This window comes from Ornithorhynchus anatinus, chromosome X1, assembly GCF_004115215.2.
Source record: "Ornithorhynchus anatinus isolate Pmale09 chromosome X1, mOrnAna1.pri.v4, whole genome shotgun sequence".
Classification (NCBI taxonomy): domain Eukaryota; kingdom Metazoa; phylum Chordata; class Mammalia; order Monotremata; family Ornithorhynchidae; genus Ornithorhynchus; species Ornithorhynchus anatinus.
In genome coordinates, this window is record NC_041749.1 from 91,111,532 (window position 1) to 91,133,667 (window position 22,136).

The 22,136-nt window shown below is 47.9% G+C and overlaps 1 protein-coding gene across 4 annotated transcripts in view; it reads right to left on the minus strand.

Moving 5' to 3' along the window:
- Nucleotides 1-17,665, minus strand: part of QRICH1 (glutamine rich 1) — a 59,909-nt gene extending 42,244 nt beyond the window's left edge. For 2 of the 4 annotated variants that reach the window (XM_029050585.2, XM_029050583.2), the window contains exon 1: nucleotides 17,513-17,663. The gene's annotated coding sequence lies outside the window, so the exon portion shown is untranslated. Of the gene's footprint in view, nucleotides 1-17,264; nucleotides 17,349-17,512 lie in introns of those variants that run through there. The other 2 variants (XM_029050584.2, XM_029050586.2) reach the window with 2 other exon arrangements.
- Nucleotides 17,666-22,136: the final 4,471 nt, after the last annotated feature.

Below are 22,136 nucleotides of genomic sequence, written 5' to 3' on the forward strand. Positions count from 1 at the left end.
CCTCAGTCACCCACCTTCCGAGCTTGCCAGGGGGTTTCTTGCTTCTAGTGCCTGTGAACATCACCTGCTCACAGGCATTAGGTTCCAACTCCCAGTGGCACATGCTGCACTCCAGCTCTACTCAATCAATTGGCGGTATTTGCTTACAGTGTGCAGAGCACTGTACTCAACGCTTGGGAGAGATCAATACTCTGTATATATTTTCATTACCCTATTTATTTTGTTAATGAAATGTACATCGCCTTGATTCTATTTAGTTGCCATTGTTTTTACGAGATGTTCTTCCCCTTGACTCTATTTATTGCCATTGTTCTTGTCTGTCCGTCTCGCCCGATTAGACTGTAAGCCCGTCAAACAGCAGGGACTGTCTCTATCTGTTGCCGACTTGTTCATTCCAAGCGCTTAGTACAGTGCTCTGCACATAGTAAGCGCTCAATAAATACTATTGAATGAATGAATGAATCAATACAATAGAGTTGGCAGGTGCGCTCCCTGCCTAGAGCGAGCTTACAGTCTAGAAGGAAGGGGCAGTTTCTGCTTTTCCTGAGACTACTCCTTCCCCAAGTCATAACCCCTTCAACCTTTGAGAGGAATCCAAAAGCACCAACTTCACAAGGTAAAGGAGTGGGAGCCGCAACTCGCCCATCGAATTGGCACTGGGGGTTTTGGGCAGGACCGACAGCCTACTCCACCCCTCCAAGCTAGAAAGGGAGTCAAGAAGCCGGCTTTTGCTTTGTGCCCTCTGCCAGCAGGCCACCGGTCCCCCAGGTTCAGCCCCAACTCCAGCCAGGTTCCCATCATCCTTACAGTAATGATATCTGGGGGATTTGTTGAGCACTAACTATGTGCCATCCACCGTGCTAAGTGCTGGGGGAAATAGAAGACTATCAGGTCAGACACAGACACTGCCCCACATGGGTCTCACAGTTTAATGGGAAAGGAGACCACATATTTCATCCCCACTTTACAGACAAGGAAACTGAAGTGAAGCGACTTGCCCAAGGTGACACAGGCGGGCGGCAGAGCCGGGATGAGAAGCCAGCTCCTCTGACCCCCAGGTCCGGTCTCTTTCCATGAGGCCATGCAGCTTCTCTCCCTGTGGCTGGATGCTCCTCTCATCCCCAGTGGGCCCCAGCGGCTGGCTGTCTAGATGGCCCGGGGCTGCCTGGATGATAAGGTGAGTGTTGGGGGTTTCGAAGCCACTGCAGCAGCTTGTGTCCGGCTTCCCAGATGTGAATCCACCACCTGAACCTGTCTCGGCCCAAGGCCAGCTCAGCTGACTTGTCCTGGGCTGCTGCTGGAGTCATTAGGAGAACACCCAGCAGAAAAGGCTAAATTACCTTTCCTCTTCCTCTCCCTTCACCCTCTTCCCGTTTCCTCCCTTCTCTCCAGTCCCCACCTCTCCTTCCCCACCTTCTTCCTCAAAGCCCTGCCCCAAGTTTGCCCTCAAACTCCAAATAAAATGTTGACACCCCTGCTTGCTCTCCTAGAAATGGCCCTGACCCCATCTGTTTCATTCATTCATTCAATAGTATTTATTGAGCGCTCACTATGTGCAGAGCACTGTACTAAGCACTTGGAATGTACAATTCGGCAACAGATAGAGACAATCCCTGACCACTAACGGGCTTACAGTCTAATCAGGGGAGACAGACAAAAACAATAGCAATAAATAGAATCAAGGGGATGTACATCTCATTAACAAAATAAATACAAATGAGAGGATGAGCACAGTGCTGAGGGGAGGGGAAGGGAGAGGGGGAGGAGCAGAAGGAAAGTGGGGGGAAATGGGGGCTTAGCTGAGGGGAGGTGAAGGAGGGGGGCAGAGAGGGAGCAGAGGGAAAAGGGGAAGTTCAGTCTGGGAAGGCCTCTTGGAGAAGGTGAGCTCTCAGTAAGGCTTTGAAGAGGGGAAGACAGTTAGTTTGGTAGAGGTGAGGAGGGAGGTCATTCCAGGACAGCGGGAGGAGGTGGTCCAGGGATCAACAGCGGGGTAGGCGAGAATGGGGGATGGTGAGGAGGTGGGCGGGAGAGGAGCGGAGCCTATGGGGCGGGCGGTAGAAAGAGAGAAGGGAGGAGAGGTAGGAGGGGGCAAGGTGATGGAGAGCCTTGAAACCTAGAGTGAGAAGTTTTTGTTTCGTGCAGAGGTCGATAGGCAACCACTGGAGGTTTTTAAGAAGGGGAGTGACATGCCCAGAGCGTTTCTGCAGGTAGATGAGCCTGGCAGCGGAATGAAGAACAGACTGGAGCAGGGAGAGACAGGAGGAAGGGAGATCAGAGAGAAGGCTGACACGATAATCCAGCCGGGATATTATGAGAGCCTGTACCAGTAAGATAGCCGTTTGGGTGGAGAGGAAAGGGCGGATCTTGGTGATATTTATAAAGGTTAGACCGGCAGGTCTCGGTGCCATGGATTGGATGTGTGGGGTGAATGAGAGAGCCGAGTCAAGGATGACACCAAGGTTGCGGGCTTGTGAGACGGGAAGGATGGTCATACCATCCACAGTGATAGGGAAGTCAGACAGAGGACAGGGCTTGGGAGGGAAGATAAGGAGCTCAGTTTTGGACATGTTGAGTTTTAGGTGGCGGGCAGACATCCAGGTAGAGATGTCCTGGAGGCAGGAGGAGATACGAGCCTGAAGGGAGGGGGGGAGGACGGGCAGAGATATACATCTGTCATCTGCATAGAGATGAAAGTTGAAGCCCTGAGAGCGAATGAGTTCACCAAGAGAGTGAGTGTAGATGGAGAACAGAAGAGGGCCAAGAACTGATCCTTGAGGAACTCCTACAGTTAGAGGATGGGAGGGGGAGGAGGAGCCTGCAAAGGAGACCAAGAATGAACGGCCAGAAATATAAGAAGAGAAGCAGCAGAGGACGGAGTCAGTGAAGCCAAGGTGAGATAAGGTGTGGAGGAGAAGGGGATGGTCTATAGTGTCAAAGACAGCTGAGAGGTCAAGGAGGATTAGGATAGAGTAGGAGCCACTGGATTTGGTCACCCCATGCCGAGGGAGGGATATACACAGGGCTCCCTTCTCTCCTTTCATCATTCACTCTTTTGTGAGCAGGCAACAAGCTCCTCCTTTTTTTGGTTTGTGTTTTATAGTATGTGTGAAGCACTTACTACTCCGCAAACATTGTTCTAAGTGCTGGGGCAGTACAAGTTAATTAGGTTGGACCCAGTCCCTGTGCGGCAGGGAACTCACAGTCTAACTAGGAGGGAGTCGGATTAATCCCCATTTCACAGTTGAGCAAACTGAAGGACAGAGAAGCTAAATTACTTGCTCAAAGTTACACAGCAAGCAATCGTGGGAGCCAGAATTAGAACCCAGGTCCTTCTGACTCCCAGGTCTGTGCTCGATCCACCAGGCCAAACTAGTTCTCATTGGGGCCCCCACCTTGTTTTAATATTGTGGTAATTGTTAAGTGGTTACCATGTGCCAAGCCCCATGCTAGGCACTGGAGTAGCAAGAAGATAATCAGAGCAAACACAGTCCCTGTCCACATAGGGCTCACAGTCTAAGGGGGAAGAGAAAGCAGGCATTTTATCCCCATTTTGCAGATGAGGAAAGTGCATGCCTAGAAGCAGCATGGTCTAGTGGATAGAGCATAGGTTTGGGAGTCAGAGTACCTAAATTCTAATCCCAGATCTGCCACTTGTCTGCTGTGCGACCATGGGCAAGTCACATCATTTCTCTGGGTCTCAGTTAACACATCTGTAAAATGAGGAGGATTAAGACTGTGAGCCCTATGTGGGACAGGGACTGTGTCCAACCTTTTTAACTTGTACCTAGCTCAGTGCTTGGCACCTAGTAAGCACTTAACAAGTACCATTATTATTATTACTAATACCACTTAGAAATGCTATTGAATTTGGGTCCTTTTCATTCTTTTCTGAGTGGTCATGCACATACTGTTCAATCAGTCACTCACTCCCCCAGCAAGAGCACGCCAGCATCAGGGTTCCGTCCTACTCCCTGCCTGTAAGGGATGGGGCAAGTTACCTATACAGTTCCAAGACATTTTCCACTATGGCACGTTAGGCAAAATCCTTCACGATGAGAGATCAGAGAGCGGTCTCATATGTCTTTGGGACAATTGGTCTTCCCTATTGAATCACTAGGTCGCCCCATCCTATGAGTAAGGGGAGGAGCCGTGGAAGAGCGAAGCTGGAGAGAAAGGAACCCAGGCTGGGCACGGGAGCAAGCGTGGTTTCCTCTGAAATCCAAGTGCACATGGAAAGGAACCCAGGCTGGGCACGGGAGCAAGCATGGTTTCCCCTGAAATCCAAGCGCACATGGGTGAATCTGGAGCTAACCCCTGTGACAGAGGGGATTCCGGTCTGGGCTGCCACAGCCGGGGGTTCCCAGCTGGCTATGGAGAGCTGCCGCTCTCGGGGCTGCGGAAGGGGTGAGGAGGGAGCCCGAGAGCCGTCATCACTGCCGCCCTAAAGAAAAAACCAGATCCCTGGCCGGTGGGGAAGGGGTGGTGAGCATTCTTTTATTTAAAAATAAATCAAAAAAGATATTCCCTCTGGGTGCTGGTCAGCCTGATTTCTACCCCTCTGGACCCTACTCCGCCTCCTGTCTGTCTCCATCCATAGCCCGGTGCCCCGAGGCACTGGACGGCTGTGGGTGGCTCCGGTTCTGGTGGGACAGCTGGGGAGCTTGGCTTCTACTCCTCTCGGCCCCCCCTCCGCGACTCTGCATCTCGAGGGGCAGCGGGGCTGGGACAGGGAAGGATCCTGATTTTGATTTTTCAGAAACTCTCTCCATCTCTTGGTCTCCATGCCCCACTCTGATCTAATCATTACACGGGAACCGGGGGCTTTTAATAAAGCTTCTGCTGAGACACAGCAGCACTGGCTCCAGACCTCTCCCGCAGCAGGGGCAAGGGAGCTGGGGTTGGGGAAAGATACACATTCTCTCCATCTCTAATGAAGTTTTAATAAAGTTTCAGATCCCGACGGCAGGAAGGTCCCAGCCCCAGAAGCTTCCCAGATACTGATTTTGACTTTTCAAAAACATTATTTCCATCTCTAATAAAATTTTAAATAACGTTTCAGATCCTGTCGGCAAGGACCAATGAAACAACGAGGCTCACGTCAGGGGTAAGCAACTACTCCATAAATTAAGGAAGATGAGATGGGTGCCAGGGATGGCTGTAGTTTAGGCACCTGGCTCCTCTGAGGTGTTACTCCTCTTTCCCTCTTCTCCTAGGGCTTGTTGTTTCCCCACAAATACATAATATAATGAATACATAAAACTTAGAGGAATATGTTTCAGAGGTGTATCTTCCAGTCTTCCATGAAATCTCTGCTTCCTCACCACAGATCTAGACCCAGTTCAGAGAGTTCCCATCCTTCCTGGAGACCCGAGAGAAACTTCCTGGAGCCCAAGGATGCACGGGTTTACGATTTATCAGTCACTCCAATCCAGATCCAGGGCCAATTTTCCTGCCTGCGCACCTTCACATATTCCAGACAGCAAGGCCCTTCTGGCTCCTCTTAATCAATTGTACATTAAGAGACAAGAAAATAATGCCCCACACAGCAGATGTTGGGAGTTCATGAAAATGCAAGCATAGAAGCTCCTCACCCCCCTACCTACCAAATCCCACCAGAGCAATAGTATGGGAGCCAGTCCCAAGAGGCAGAGCCTGGTCTCTGTGAAGGAGAGCAGGTCCAAGAGGAGGAGTTACTCAGCCATGGGGCTACCTTCCATTTTTACAACAGTTGAGTTTTCTAGATTTTATTTTTTATTATTAACACTGATGATAATGATTTTACCATTAAGAATAATGATAATAATTGCAGCATTTGTTCAGTGCTGACTAGGTGCCAAGCACTGTACTAAGCATTGGAGCAGATTCAAGACCATCAGATTGAACACAGTCCCACATGGGGCTCACAGTCTAAGGGGGGAGGGAGAACTGGTATTTTATTGTGAGAATGGAAGAGTCAAGCTACTGCCGGAAGAGCCAAAAGGAATCCCTTCCTTCTTGCTCATGGAGCTACCCACCAATAAAGATACCCTGGGTAGCCCACCAGCCACGCTTCTTGGAACCAGGCAACTTGCGATTCATCAGCCTCCATAGATGTACTGGTAAGTTCATTCATTCATTTATTCATTCAATCGTATTTATTGAGCGCTGTGTGCAGAGCACTGTACTAAGTGCTTGGAAAATACAATTCAGCAACAAAGAGAGACAATCCCTGCCCACAATGAGCTCACAGTTTAGAAGGGGGGAGACAGACAGCAAAACAAGTAAACAGGCATCAAAAGCATCAATATAAATAGAAATACAGATATACACACATCAAAACAAGTAAACAAGCATTAATTATAAATAAATAGAATATGTACACATATATATATATACACACACAAGCGCTATGGGGCGGGGAGGGGGGTATAGCAAAGGGAGCGAGTCGGAGCGATGGGGAGGGGAGAGGGAGCTGAGGAAAAAAGGGGGGCTTAATCTGTAAATGGAAGTCAGGGCACAGGTCTCTGCCACTTTTCTGCCAGAGAAGGAGAACATCTGATTCAAGAAACTCTGGATCACCATAAGTAATCAATCTCATGATCTTCAAGTTGCTCAAGGATACTCAGCCCCCACGTACCCCCAACATGGGTACACCTGATGCCGACCTCTCGGGCTCTCTGGAAAATTGTAAGCTCTTTTGGAGAGGGTGATCCTCATTTGCCCTTTCCTTCTCACCTGTTAATTTCCAGAATTTTAATGAAATTCAGGGATTGAGGTGAAAAATGATCAAAGCAGGCCCATACAAGAGTGGCTCTCAATTTCAGAGCTTACTCTAGCAGGTCTAATGCTCCTGGGATGTGACACCCCCACTGGCTTCATCCAAGAGGGGAGGCCCAATTACTTCAACTCCATCCTCAAGCACTCACACCGGCAGCTTGACTCCTGAGCAAGCAGAAGGATGTGTGTGCCGAACCACAGATCTAGAAATTGTGCTGGCAGCTAGTTAATCACCGGTCTGGATATCTCATTCACGGAAATGGCTGGGTTCCTCTCGATGATTCTGGCATCAGAGCATCAATCCTATTGAGGGCCCCAAATCTCTTGCCAGGAGGGATTAAATGGGCCTCAAAGTAAGCTCAATCAAGGCAAACATAGCAGCCATTTCCATGTTTCACCCTCCCCAGGAGGGTGGATCAGTAGGGAAGTATGCTGCCCTCCAGTCAGTCGCACAGCTCCTCTAATGCCCATTTAAGCTCATCCCATCAATTGGCTTATGGTATTTGATGTCCTAAGAAGTAGAGGAACTTGCAATCCCAATAATGTCAGACTCACCCATCTGACCAAGCCCCCTTTTGAGTCACCACATCGTTATGGTCTCAAGTTCCTCACCTGGTGGCTGTCACTTCTGCTCTGTGAACTCCACACGCCGGCTGATCAATGCCCCACTGTACCAGGCTCCTCAACTATATAAACTCACTCAGGCTTCCTTCTACATCCAATCAGGAAACTGTCCTGCCTCTATTTTTTTCCTACTCCAAAATCCCAAGGGAAAGTCATCCTCATGCTGGACCTGGTGGGGGCGGAGGTGGGGGAGGAGAGAAGGAGGTCACTGTACTATCTGGACAGCTTGAAAACCTTCAGGATATGCAACTATTTCCTGGGCCCCTGCATTCCTGGGTCAGGCCATCTTGAAACCGATTCTGACAAAATGGTTAGTTGAGTGTATCCTGTTCTGTTACAAGGGGGTGGGACTGTCTTGGCCCACACCATCACGGCATTCCTGGGCAACATTCCCATAGAAGAGATTTACAGTGCAGTTACCCAAGTACACAGTCTACTCTATTCACTATGGATCATTACTATCTGAATGTAGCTTTCAGACTAGATCTGTTTTGCTACATCTATCCTTCAGTATTTTTTTCCCCTGCAGCACTGAGTACAGATTCAAGGACTAGTTACAAAATCAGCATTATGTATCAAGGACCTGTGTGCAGAGCACAGTACTAAGTCACTTGGAGAACATTCAGAAGTGAGAAATGCTCCTTGAGAACTCCACAATCTACGGGAGTAGGCAAGCTGTCATATTAATATATTCGTTCAATTGTACTTAATGAGCACTTACTGTGCGCAGAGCACTGTACTAAGCACTTGGGATATTGGTCGAAAAGCAGCTGAATGTGAGAAAAAGATAAACACACAAACAAATGACCCGATAAGAGTACTGAGGTAGCTGAGGAGAAGGCATACCCAGGAAGAAGAGTGGATAACTGGCAAATGCCTCCTGAAGGAGGTAACTTTTTAGAATTTTAAAGGAGGAGGGATTTGGCTTGACAAATTGGGGGGTGGGGAGGAGGACGTGGCACCCCACCTAGTGGGTAAGAGGGATGAGCAATGAATAGGATGGTGATGAAAGAGCCTGAAGGGACAGTAAGGTTTGCTTGGAAGGAACAAAGAAAGCAGATTTGTCTTGAAGCCAGTGGTCTACAGTTTTGGGGGCGGTTTTTGCAGGAAGCAATGGGGAGTCATTGACGATTTCTGAAGAGAGAAATAATGTGCTCTGACTGGTGGTAGCTGACACCATCTTAGCTGATGATGTTCCTCCCAGAGGGAGAAAACTAGGAGGTCCAAAAATGAACCTTGATGGACTTCTACAGTGAAAGGGTGAAGAGAGGAAGACAAGTCAGCAAACAAAATGGACAAGGAACAGTAAGCTCCCCAGAGGTAGGATAAGAATCAAAGGAATACTATGTCTGTAAAACCAAGGCTGGAAAGATTATCTAAGAAGAAAAGTCAGGAGAATTAGAAAGAGACCATCAGATTTCACCACCTCCCGGTAAGTGCAGTAGCAGTAGAATAAAGAAAACAAAATCCAGCTTTTGGGGGATCTACAAGAGGTGGAAGAGAGGAAGTGGAAGCAGCAGGTGGATACACCCTGTTCAGGTTGAGACTGGAAAGGAAGAAGGGAAATGGAGTGATAGAGGGGAATGATGGGATCAAAGGAGACTTGGGCTTGTTTGAAGACAGACCGAAGGGAAGCAGTCAGAGAAGAGGGAGGGGAAGGAGGAGGAGTGAGCACAGGCATTTAATAATAATAAGGCTGTGTAAGGCATAGATAGGAGGGTCAGCTCGAGACAGAAGGCGAGATCTCTTCTTGGGAGACAGTTGGGAAGGAGAACACTGAGGAAGCGAAGCTTGCATCTGACAGCATCTACCTTGTTAACCAAACGGTTCAGGAGGTTGTTGCGAGTTAGGGAAGAGAAGAGGTTAGGGGAGCACTGAACATCCAAGTTGACGAGAGAGCAGTCACAGAAGACTGGACAATCACATGGCTGGAGAACAACTGGGCATGTGGCGGGAGGCCCATTTCCTTCATGACTGAGGAGGTCAACTGGCTTTACTGCGCTCAATCAGCTCTTGCCCTCCCGGGAGAGTATCGGGGGTTAAGTATTCCTTCTCTTCTAAGGACTGAAATCTATAAGATTCATACTTCAAAGACCTCCTCGATTCCTGAATTCAATTTCATCTGTAATCGCATGGCGTTTTAAGGCCAAATCCCCCAGCTTTATACAATTTAAGGCCAGTCGAGAAATTTAGAAGAGGATCAATTTGCTTGCTTGCATTTTTAAAGAAAAAAAAATCTTGTTGGGGAACAATTGGAACCAATCCTCATGATTCCACTCTCTACACCCTCACCACCCCAATTAAAGCTGATCAAACCGCAAGAACGCACAGGAGGGAAATTAATTAGCCAGCCAATCAGGCTGCTTAAATTCAAGATCAGTGGAAGGCAGGTGGTTGTGGCCCAATGGATTTAAGAGAAACCTACTCAGAAGGAGTTCAGAATTCAAGAAGTCAAAATTACGTTTCTTGTATAAGAGAAAAGACGAAAATACTCAAGCTGTGCTGCTAGAGTAAAAGCATTTCAAAACCAGGAAGCTTCACTCAGGGAATGATAATACAAAAAGTTATTGGCTGATCATAAACAATATGTCAGGACAAGAGAGCAGGGAAGGAAAAAAAAATCCCTGGAGCAATTCCTGAGGTGCTCAGAGCCACAGGAAACAGGATTAAGTGACCTTAATATTACTGACGGTTAATTAACAGAGAGTCAACAGGCACTAAAGGATCCTCTCTCTTCCACCACTGAAACTCCCTGGTTAGGGTTCTTAATTAGTTCCATGAAAATAGTGTAAGCCAAAGTGCTCCAAACGACATAGTTTTCCATAGGAAATCATACGAAGCACATTAATGCATTCCCACCCTCCAAACAATTGAGATTCATTGAGATATGTGTGTGTATATATATGTGTGTGTATATATATATGTATACACACATACACAATAATAAAAATAATGATGGTATTTAAGTGCTATATGCCAAGCACTGTTCTAAGCGCTGGGATAGATACAAGGTTATCAGGTTGTCCCACGTGGGGCTCACAGTCTTAATCCCCATTTTCCAGATGAGGTAACTGAGGCACAGAGAAGTTAAGTGACTTGCCCCAAGTCACACAGCTGACAAGGGGCAGAGCCAAGATTAGAACTCAGGGCCTCTGACTCCCAAGCCTGTGCTCTTTCCACTAAGCCACGCTGCTTCTCGTATATCTCGTGTGCCCATATGTATGTGTGTGTATATATAAACACAAACCAAAATGGATAATTTAACACTGCTAGTATATACCAATAAGACTTTATACATTTTAAAGAATTAAATGTTAACATATGTAGTTTGTTTTTTTTTTAATAAATGCAAAGCTTTTGATCTGACGCTCACCAGAGTTTAGACTCACTCCAGGACGTTTGCTACTTGCAGCATCCGATTCTGCTCGGAGCCACCCGCCTGCCGCATTCCAGGCTAGATATCCTACTAGGTAGCATTATTTGAGATCTGCTTTGAGGTCACGATGTACTTTATCTATCTGAAGAATAACTAATCAAGGCAACGCACAGCAGCTGAGCCCATGCATGCCCATCGCAGAACACCCACCTTTCCCACTCTGAGCAGCAAAACCCAAGCACTATTGTGAAGAAGAACAGCACTGTAAAGAATACTGGCATTAAAATTCAGGAGCCCTAGAGAGATTGTTAGATAGATAAAAGAACAAAAGAACTCACACTTTGCATGGGCATGACACGTAGGCACACACACCTAGAGATACAGGCAAACAAAACATCCAGGCTCGAAAGGAGGGGGAAGGGAAAGAGAGTCACAGAGACATCGAGGGAGGTGGAGACTTACCTCTTCGGCTTGGTGACTATCCAGAGCTCTTACGTGTTGCCAAGATGGCGTCCATGACCAAAAGTGGGGGCCTGAGCCTTGGCAGCAGTGTAAGGGTCAGATACCCTAACCACCACCACCCCTACCTGACTTTTGTCCCCAAGGAAGTAACACTGCATCAGGTGCACGGGGCAGGGGCGAGTAAATGCTTGGAGAAGCAGTGTGGCCTACAGGACAGTGTACAGACCTGGGAATTAGAAAGTCCTAGGTTCTAGTCCCGGCTCTGCCACTTGTCTGCTATGTGACCTTGGGCCAGTCATTTAACCTCTCTGTGCTTCAGTTACCTCATCTGTAAAACGGAGATTAAGACTGTGAGCTCCATGTGGGACATGGACTGTGTCCAAACTGATTAGCTTATACCTACCCTAGCACATAGAACAGTGCCTGGGACACAGTAAGCACCAGTTATTATGAGGAAGAACACTTCTCCATGTCCTAGCTAACAGCCACCTGCTGTAGGCACCCTTCCGCAACCAATGCCAGAGAGCTCTAACAAAGGCCCGGGGGGGGGACGGGGATGATGAGAAATAAAAAAATGCAAAAAAACCCTACCCTACTAAACACGTATCTGGTATCCATCACGCATTGACACGTGATAATCTCCTTATTTCCCGACCCACGGGAACCACAGTATTGCATAAGTGACAATTCTATGATCCATAAGAAAGTGGGCAGGGAACCAACCGTTATGCGAAGCAGCTTGACACAGTGGTTAGAGCACTGGCCTGGGAGTCAAAAGTTCACAGTTTCTAATCCCAGCTCCGCCACTTGTCTGCTGTCTGACCCTGGGCAAGCCACTTCACTTCTCTGGGCCTCAGTTACTTCTTCTGGAAAATGGGGATTGAGACTGTGAGCCCCACGTGGGACAGGGATGGTGTCCAACCCGATTTGCTTGTATCCACCACAGCGCTTAGTACAGTGCCTGGCACACAGTAAGTGCTTAACAAATACCACAATTTTTATTATATTGTACTCTCCCAAGTGCTTAGTACAATGCTCTGCACACAGCTCCAATAAACAAATTGCCTATACGAAAAATGGAAAAAGAGAGCCAGCAGACTGTAGTGAAAGGGATAAAGTTACCATACACTGAAGGATCCAAGTTTCTTATATTTTTAATAATAGGATCCAAAAATGCCTAATTCAAATACTAAATCAAGAGGAAACACAGGAATTATTTTCTGGTAAATCCAATTTCAGATAAAATATCAAACTGCCTTATTTTCAAATAAGCTATCATTCCATTTTAAAAGCTAATTTCTCTTAAACTGGTCTATCAACAACAAGACTAGTAAGCAGGACCATAAACAAAGAACAATGATAACTAGCAAAATGCGGGATTGAAAAGCATCTTTATATTCTTTATATCAAAAATGGGCCCTCTTCTATCATGCAAATTGGAAGGGTCTTTGTCTCAAAGTGCTTCAGTTGGCTTGGAGAGGGTCCCAGGCAGCAACTAGTAGGAAGGATAGTACCCGCGGAGAGCCAGGGCAGAGGGAGAGACTCAACATAACCTTCTCCTGCCCGCATGGATTGGGTCTGCAGTGAAATTAACCCCAGGGTGGGGGAGGAATTGCTTTTCCTCCAACCTACCCTGCAGTGCTCACCAGCATCATAGCCTGGATTTCCACAGGAGGAGCAACTTAAATTCTCCCGGCGTGTGGGGCAGTTCTCCCCTCCAATCTGCCCACCCCAAAGCCTGGGCATTACTCACCCACATACCCTCCCTCATAGAGACCAATACACTTACCCACTCAGGTGTCCTTGGGGTGGAGTGGGGGGGTGCGGCAGGGGGGCACGAGGATTAGCTACGTGAGAGAACAGTGGCGGGTGGTGCTGCTTAACACCGCTTAATCTCACAGGAGCTAAAACTGGAAGTGAGCCAGAGCAGCAGAACATCAAGTGAACCTGCAGTTCCTGCCATTGGCTACCTAATTTTCCGTGCCACGAGGACAGCCATGTAGGGTAAGTGTATCTGCGTGTGTGCCCTCTCTCTACCCCTACCCATCCGCTCATCTTCTTTTCCACTCTCTTCCATTTTCTCCTTTACATTCACTTCTCTACTTATCTCACACCCATAGAAACCCCAGGTCTTTCTGCTAGCCACATGTTTGAAAAGGCTTGGATTTCTTTGGGTTTTTAATTTTGTTTTTAGTATTTTTAGTGATGGCGTCTCTATTCCGGCAAGAGGCTGGGACCGGGAGTGGAAAAGGAAAGAGAGAAAATACAAAAATGAAAATGAAAAGGGGAAATGGGATTGAATCAAGACAGAACAACATATAGGGAACACTCATTCTGGGTACCGAATAAGAGAAAGAGATGGTGGCAAAAGAGGGCTATCGAAAGGAAGTTGCACAGTCCTACTTTAGCTAAATGGTTGCCAATGGAAAAAAAACACCAAAAAACCAGTATTATGGCTTGACTTCTCCATTAAGACAACATAAGAGAGAAGACTGCATTTTGGGGGGCTGACCAGCACCAAATTTGGCCTCCAACTGCTTCTAATGGTCTGAACTCAAAAGAAGCTCAGATTTCCACCTCTTGGCCTGAATGGGAGGCAAAATTGGGTGGGGGAAACATAAATTCAGCCTGGCCCACTGTTAACCAAGCAGGGCTCCACAACGCACACACTCACATCTGAGGAACGCATCACTGATTTTCACACATTTCTAAATGTCTCCTCCCACAAAAGCCAAATCATGAATTTTATTACTACTCTCCATTTTTAGGGGAAAATCAATACCCACCTGAGCTGTTTCTACGCCATTCATAACTTCCATAAGAACATAGTGCCCCTGGGACACTCTCTAAAAATTGCAACCATGAAGAACAAATAGGTTGCCGTTTGGAAAGAGCTTGTTTTTATATATATACACACACACACACCATAGGTGCAAAGAGCTCTTCCTGAGATGTTTTCTCTGCTTCCAATGCTTTTTTATAGCAGCTCAGCAGAATCACATAAAAGTGGGCTCACCAATCTCCACTCCCCACACCTCCTAGGCAGGCCTCTTCCTGTTATGGATATCACTAAGCTAAGAGGACACAAGTAATGTACTCTCCCAAGCGCTTAGTACGGTGCTTTGCACACAGTAAGTACTCAATAAATACAATCGAATGAAGTACTTTCCCACTAACCAAAATCCTCATGAAAGGTAAAACATGAAATTCCCGAAAGTCTGAAACGTAATTTATTTTAGAAACAGAAGGTACGTTCATTTGTAGTTATTCTCATGTGAGAGGCAGCCTCTTATTTTTAGCCCATCCAAAAGTTACGTTCTGCAGAGCTGGTCTTACAGTTGGTCCATGCCGCTTCTGGAACTGAATCTAGTCCAATAGAAAATGGGTTTGGTGAAACATTTGTTCAAAAGCACGCTTACATTACATTGAGGTGTGCACTCACGATTCGGCTCAGTTTTAATACTGCTTAAAGGACATTGGTTTTAAGTACCATAAAGTGCCTTTCCAAAGCACCTGGGCACAACATACAGGAAGTGGGGGAATATGCCGATTTTTGAAGCTATTAATGGTCTGGAGTAAGGGATGGAAGCAATCCATTAGGTCATCTATCCCTAATTTCTGTCAGAGTGAGTCAGATTGAGGAACATTTTCGTTCTGGCTTTATTTTGAGAAATACACTCAAAATACTTTCAAAGTTCTGAACCAATTTACCATTCTGTTTCGGCCTGAACGCTAAAACCATGTGGTACCATATTTCCCAGTTTTGTTGGAAATGATACAAGCCAAATTAACAAGGAAATTCAACCTTTCTTTTGAAAGGGTAGTGCTTGAATTTGAAGAGACAGCTGGATAGAGTGGGCACATAACGTTGGGTACACGTCCTTCATTTTAGAATATACTAGAACTTGTAAAAACATTCTTGGGTGTTTTTCTCCTGGGGAAGAAATCTTGTCCGTGTTCCTCTCCTGGTAAATGCCAAGGCTGATTAAAAAAAAAATAAAATAAACCTATTTTACAAATATGAGCTCCTCGTATGTATATCTACCCATCCCTTGAGAGTACTTTTCTCTCAAACCCAATTGGAAACCCAATCTTTAAATTACAGGTTTTCAGAACAAGTCGGCCTAAAGCTCACAGCAAATAATGACCGTCATAGCCTTTGGTGACCGGCAAGTAGAGCATCAAGAGAAATAACTTGAACCATTTTCCACCCGATCAATTTGGTTCAGTCCATTAAAAAAAAAAGGGGGGGTGATTATTTAGTCCTTGGCAGGATAATCATTTGATCACATTTAAAGATGAAACAACCGTCCCAGCAGCAACCTGATGCTGGATTCCAAGATATAATTCTTCCATCCTTAGGTCAATTGAACTTTCCAGTAAATGGCTTCTGGAAAACGGCAGAGTACTGTATTTGAAGTGATTTATACGACTTTAAAAATAACATTACAAAAAAGATGGTGCACACATTTCCGGCACGTGAACAATTCTGACTCACCAGTCACCATGTTTGCATGCATCTCTGCCGCTCACTTGTCCTGAGCTCTTAAGACTTGCAATGTTCTGAAGACAACAAACAAGTGCCTTCCATCCCCGGTTTCTTTTCAGTATTAACTTTTAAAAATATATACGACAAGCTGTAAACAGTGGTTTTCCTCCGATTCCCAATTTATCATTAACGTCCTCGTCCCCACACAACTTAATGAAGCAAGGCTAAGACAGATAATTAAATGCACCAGAAAAAAAAAAAAAACTCTTTTCCAGAATCCCTTTACCCAGCTGAAACTGGAGAAGCTAAAGGTATTAAATAGGTGAAGACAGTGCCCAGTTTTGCACGGGATGTGATTTTAATACAGGAGTAGAAGCGAAAGGAAGTATGGAAAAATGGAAATAAATTTGAGATTGGCCCTAAGGGAAGTCCAAACTGGGAACAAGTCACCCCACAATTTAAAATACCATCACTGATACCAGACGTGGAGCAAATTCTTTAGCACCAGTCTTCTTCCTTTTCCACTAGTGAATTGGGAAGAAAGGGGGCGGGGGGAAATGTCGGCAATCGCTGGCGAGTTCGTTTGGTCACGACCAACTTTGGGCGATCGCAGACCAACGGATGACAAACGAATCCCACCCACGAGCCAATGCTGCAATGGAGAGGATTGGAAAGGAACATCGCAGAACTGGGAGTCTCACCCAGTTGTTGACCCACGCTATGGCGGCGACGCGGATCCCGTTTTTGCGGGCACAATGATTTGTGTGGGGTCGTGCGTACGATGATGACTTACTTTCTTTTTAGGAAGAGTGAAAAGGAGACGAACCTTTTTTCTGCGCTCCCCCTACCCCGAGGCCTTGGCTGTTGACTGCGGGCCAGGCTGTACGCGCTCTCAACTGCGGGGCCGGGGGCTACTTGCTCCCCGCCCCCCACCCCGGGTCACCGCCGACCTGAAAATAATAGGCCGCGTCCCACCCCGGCAGCGGGGAAGTAGAACCCCAATAACGGCACTTTCCCAACCGCCCGAGATCGGTTTGCTCCTCCAGGCTGGGGGAACGTCAGCAAGCTCCAAAGGAGGCAGGGCCCCTGCCCACAAGCCCTTCGACGAGCGCGCTCCGGCCCCCTCAATGCATCGGGCCTCCGGCGCGCGCTCCCGCCGCCGCCGTCCCGCGAGGCGTGCACACCGACCGGAATGGCCGGGGGGAGGGGGGGGGCCGCAAGCCCGGAGATTGCAGTCTGCGCGCGTACACCTACCAGCCAACCCGCCGCCTGGCCACAAACACGCGCTCCCGAGGGAGACAGCTCCCGCCCCCTCTCCGCGCGCGCGCGCTCCCGCCAGCAACTCCCAATCACACCCTGTGCGCGTTCCCATTGTCGACCGGATCCCCGAGCCGAGGCTTCCCAGGCCTGCCCCGTGCGCGCCCCCGACCAGTTTTGCCGCGCGCGCGCTCATGGAACGAAGTCGCCAAATCCCGTTCGGTGCGCGCTCCCGGGAGCGGTTCCCTTCCATCCATCCCCACGTCCCCAACGATCTCCCAGACCTCGCGCGCGCCTCACCTCGATCCCGCATCACAGAGAGGGCCGAGGCGGGGTCGCGGCGCGCCAGACCCCCCGTGGATGTTCTCGGCCTCGCGGATCCGCCCCGCGGCCTCTCTGGCCCAAACGGACGCGGCAGCCCCCTCCCCCCCGCCCCCACGCGCGCGCGCACGCGCTCTCCCCTCCCCCCGGTTTTGTGACGAAGACGGCCTAGTGGCCCGCGCATCGACCTCCCTCCCGCCCATCTCTTAATGCACGGGAACCCTTACCCGGCGCCTCCACCGCTCCTCCCGCTGCGCCACTACGGTCCCCGTTCTGCTGTCCTCGTTTCAGACCGACAGGATTTTCCCTTACAGCTCTCTGGGCGCCATCTTACATTCAACCTCTTCAACCAATGGGCACTAACCTTCCTCTACGCGAGATTAGGGGACTCAATCGCCGCGAGATCTGGTGGCGCCGTTTGGCCCGCCTTAAAGGGAACGCGCAACGGCGAGTCCGGGGGGAATGGTTGGCCTTCTGTCATTGTTTCTTATGGAGGTGGGCCGGTGGCGCTTCCTCGCCCCCCACGAGCCCTTTGCCGCTAGGAGCCGAGGGAGCGGGGAGATGGCGGACGCCGGGGTCTTTCCCTTAGGAAGGGTGGGGGGAATGGTCACTGCTGGCACAGGACTTTTGGTGCAGCGGCGCTGAGGCCCTTTTCCCTCACAGTGACGCCCATTTTCCCGGAAATACCCCTCCATTTATTTTTTTCCCCCATTTATTAAATTACGGGGCACGTTTAATTAAACGGTCTCGGCACATGTACCCTGCCAAAATAAAATCAAGATTAACGTCCTGGGCCGTGGAAGTGGGGAAAGGCTGTGAAGGGGAACTCAGAAAGGTCCAGGCTAGTAACTATAGGTAGGCTAATTGAAGGTAGGGGCTTGAATTAGATCCAGAAGCTGATGAAGAATGGGAGGGGGGAAAAAAACAACTTGTGAAAAACAATATAATGGGAATGACAGTGGAGGAACATGGCCAAAGCTGGAGATCAGTAGGGAAATTTGACCGTATTTGGAAGTAGGAGGGAGGATTACATCGCTAGCAATTGTAAAATAATATTCTTCACAAATTTCCCAGTTCTGCACTGAGGGGAACCACTGGTACTCATTTAAGAAAGAGGAGAGAATCAAAAGGGTGGAGTGGGAAAGGTGAAAGCCAGGTTTGGATCCGTTGCAACCCAAGAAGCAATAAACTCTGATAAGGGCAGTTCCTGTCACCTTAAACATGCCCACCCTACTACACTCCTCAAACAGGCACACACACAACCGATTTAAGACAGTCCAGCACAACCAACACATCCATAAGCCAATCTTTTACAAATCCAGAGGAAACAAGCTCTGAAATAGTATTTGCCATCTCTTAGGCATTAGTATGAAACACCCTTAACATTCCAGCCCAGATGCCAAGACCAGGTAGCCTACCCTTTGGCTCTCAGACTCAACATCGAATGGGGACAAGATTTCTTTCCCTCCCAAGACAACTTGGGTCCGTCCCACCACCCCCCGGACTGCAGCCCAAGGCTCCGGCTTCCCTGGATTGGGCCCTATTCGCTTGCTTCCCATTCCCATGTGTGACTACTTCCCACATACATCAACATTCCTGCTTTAAGGTGGCCCAGAGTCTAAGGCCCTTCGGGCCTTGTAGACCTGCATGACCATTTGGCCTCACCAATCTCAAATGTCTGGCAGCACACAACCTCATAACTAATTTCTCCCGGTAAGGGAGTGGATTGGTCTTTTACTTAAGACGTTACAATTGCTTTAAGCTCCTTCAAGTCAGTTAGCTTCACGTCTGCAGTTCCCTGCAGTCCACCTTAAACCAGGCCTTGGGTGACTGTGAGTGAATGACTGGGCTCTAGTGTTTGTATACAGTGGGAAATGTGGATAATGTTAAAGCTGCAGTGACACATTCACGGGGTCCAAGGAAATGGAAGTTGCAAGGCATCAGGACCAGGGAAATTGGTTGGTTTCTCTCCCTTGGCCTTCGCCTCAAGAGTGGATGGTTGTAACCACAGCCGTCTCATTAAACATGGAAACTCAGGGCCCTATCTTGCGTTCTTCCGCAACCCTTACGGTAAGGTATCTGAGAACTCCCATCCCCTAAGCCATAGTAGGAATAGGGAAGCTTTAGGATGGGGGGGGGGCAATGGGGGCAGCACAGGGACAGGGGTTTGCCCCTCTCATGGTGGGCACTAAAAATAACGCAGGAGAAATTCCAAATGCCAGCTGGGAGGGAGGCCAGTATCACCCTCAGTGCACTTTCAAATGCAGCACCTAAAACCATGTCCTGGGGTCAATCCCAATGCTGCTCCTGGTCAGATATGCCCAGTTCTCCTAGAATGCAGCAGGTGTTCATAAAGAACCTCATGGTATGGGAACATTCATATTATAATAACCATTGATTTGAAAGTACCATTAGATGATGGATATTTTTCACCATAATTTCCTCAATTATGCCCCTCTGGTCAAATGCTTGACACCCAGGCCACTCATTGCTGTTTTACTCGATTAAATACTTTAAAGTTGCAAAAACACAAAGTTACCCAAAGTATAATACAGTATGGCCGAGGCAAAGGCTGGGAACTGCAGCAACATCACACTCTGATGGATGCCATGCACATGTGCATAACCATTTCTTCCATCTATTTGAGGAGCAGTGAGCCCTAGTGACTTAGAGCATGGACCTGGGAGTCAGAGGCTCTGGATTCTAATCCCAGCTCTGCCACTTGTCCCTGTGACCTTCAGCAAGTCACTTAATTTCCCTGGGGCTCGGTTCCCTCGGGCAATATGGGGAGTCAATACCCGTTCTCCCTCCTAGACTGAGCCCCACATGGGGCTTCATTTTCTTCTATCTACCCCAGTGCTTAGAATATAGTAAGCATTTTAATACCACAATTATTATCAGTACTTGCACCAACTTGTGGGAAGAACATTATCTGTTTCATTGTATTACATCCAAACTCCGTAATGTAAAATATGTGCTATAGCAGAACTGACTGTGCTGTGGTTTGCCCCATCCCAAGAATACAGCTCTGGCCAATCACTTCTTGGCTTGGCTTTGCCAACAATCATTTCTGCAACCTCCCACTGCCTCCAAACAAACAAGAGTAGAAAGAAGAAAATTTCAGTGTAATTATGGCTCGTCTCCTAGTTTTTGAGCTGGGGCTAAGGACACTTTTCTTAGGGACTCAGGCTGGAGTCTTGGGAAGAGAAGCTTCTTCCTCTGGCTCCTTCCCAGACTGACCCCGGATTACCAAACACCACCATGACCCTGAGCTGAGACGAGAGAAAGATAAGGTGGTGAAAGCGCCCCAGAGATGAGAGTTAAAGGTGTGGGAGTGGCACCTAGTAAAGGAGAGAAATAGAGGTGGCTTCAAATCTAAACCAGAACAAAAGCATGTTAAGAATTTGAGCTTCTCCCCTATCTCCCATCCCATGGCTCCAGGCTCCAGCTTTGGTCCCCCATTAAAGCCTGGGTTGCTTTGGGTCAAATGGGTTTAACTACCACAAGGAAGAACCACAAGCAACAGAGGAGACAGGGAATAAGACCTCTCTCCCCTACCCGACTCTTCTCTGCACCCCCATGCCCAACTAACATTTCAAGAGTGACACTCTTCCCACCCTAAACCCATTCTATCCCTCCCCTATTGCTCCATCTCCATGTTCCTAAACTCAGAGGCTTAATCAGTCTTTTCAACCTATGGCTGGTCCATAGCCTGGGCCAGTTATCAGTGAGGCTGAAAGGAGCCTACTTGAGATGCTAAAACCAAGTTGGGACAATTGGCACTAAGTAGGGTCAAAGTCACCATAGGGTGAAGACACAGAAAACCGTGTAGGAAACTCTTCAACTCCTCTCCCTCCACTCAGCACCTTCAAATGTGTTGGAATAAAAAATAAGGAAAGTGCAAGAGGATATATAAATAAGGGTCCCGATTGTAAAGACCAGGGAAGCGGTAGTGCCAGAGCCATGCTTTTGGGGAGGAATATGTGATGATGGGGAGACTCATTAAGCCATGGGGAATAGAAGAGGACTGTTGAGTCCACAGCAAATAGGGCTAGGGTAGAAAGGAAGAGAAAAGGACCAAACTTTAGCAAGAATCCTTTCCCACATTTAACTGAGTGGCTCAAAAATCTTCACTTAGGTTATCACATGATTCCCAGTAAAGTTTACTGCACACAAATCAAGTGTAGGGGCAGCCTACAGGGGACCAGTAAAAAAAAATAGGGAAGCAGCATGGCTCAGTGGAAAGAGCCTGGGCTTCGGAGTCAGAGGTCATGGGTTCGACTCCCGGCTCTGTCACTGTCAGCTGTGTGACTGTGGGCAAGTCACTTAACTTCTCTGTGCCTCAGTTACCCCATCTGTAAAATGGGGATTAACTGTGAGCCTCACGTGGGACAACCTGATTACCCTGTATCTACCCCAGCGCTTAGAACAGTGTTCGGCACATAGTAAGCACTTAACAAATACCAACATTATTATTATTAAGAAACTGTACAAACGAATGCTTGGCAATGTTGAGTTGGCTAAAGCAAGCTAGCTGTTGTACAAATAGTTGGCCAAACACTTGGCCAAAAAGGCATCTGGCAAAACCGAGGGCTCTGTGCCTGGGGGTAGCACCCTTCCCAATCCAGTAGCAAATACAGACCAGTCTTTGGAGCCTTGGAGGAATCACCATCCCTTTGACAGGAAAAAAAAATCTCTTTTCCACTCTTGGCCTCGTAAGCAGTTTAAACCAAGAACCTATATACTGTTCCTGCTTTTAGAGTGAGTGCAGGGCACATGCCAAGTGGAGCACCAATAGAAAGCTAGAGATCACCCTCAAGGTTTCACACAACTGAACAAGGATACCTCAGG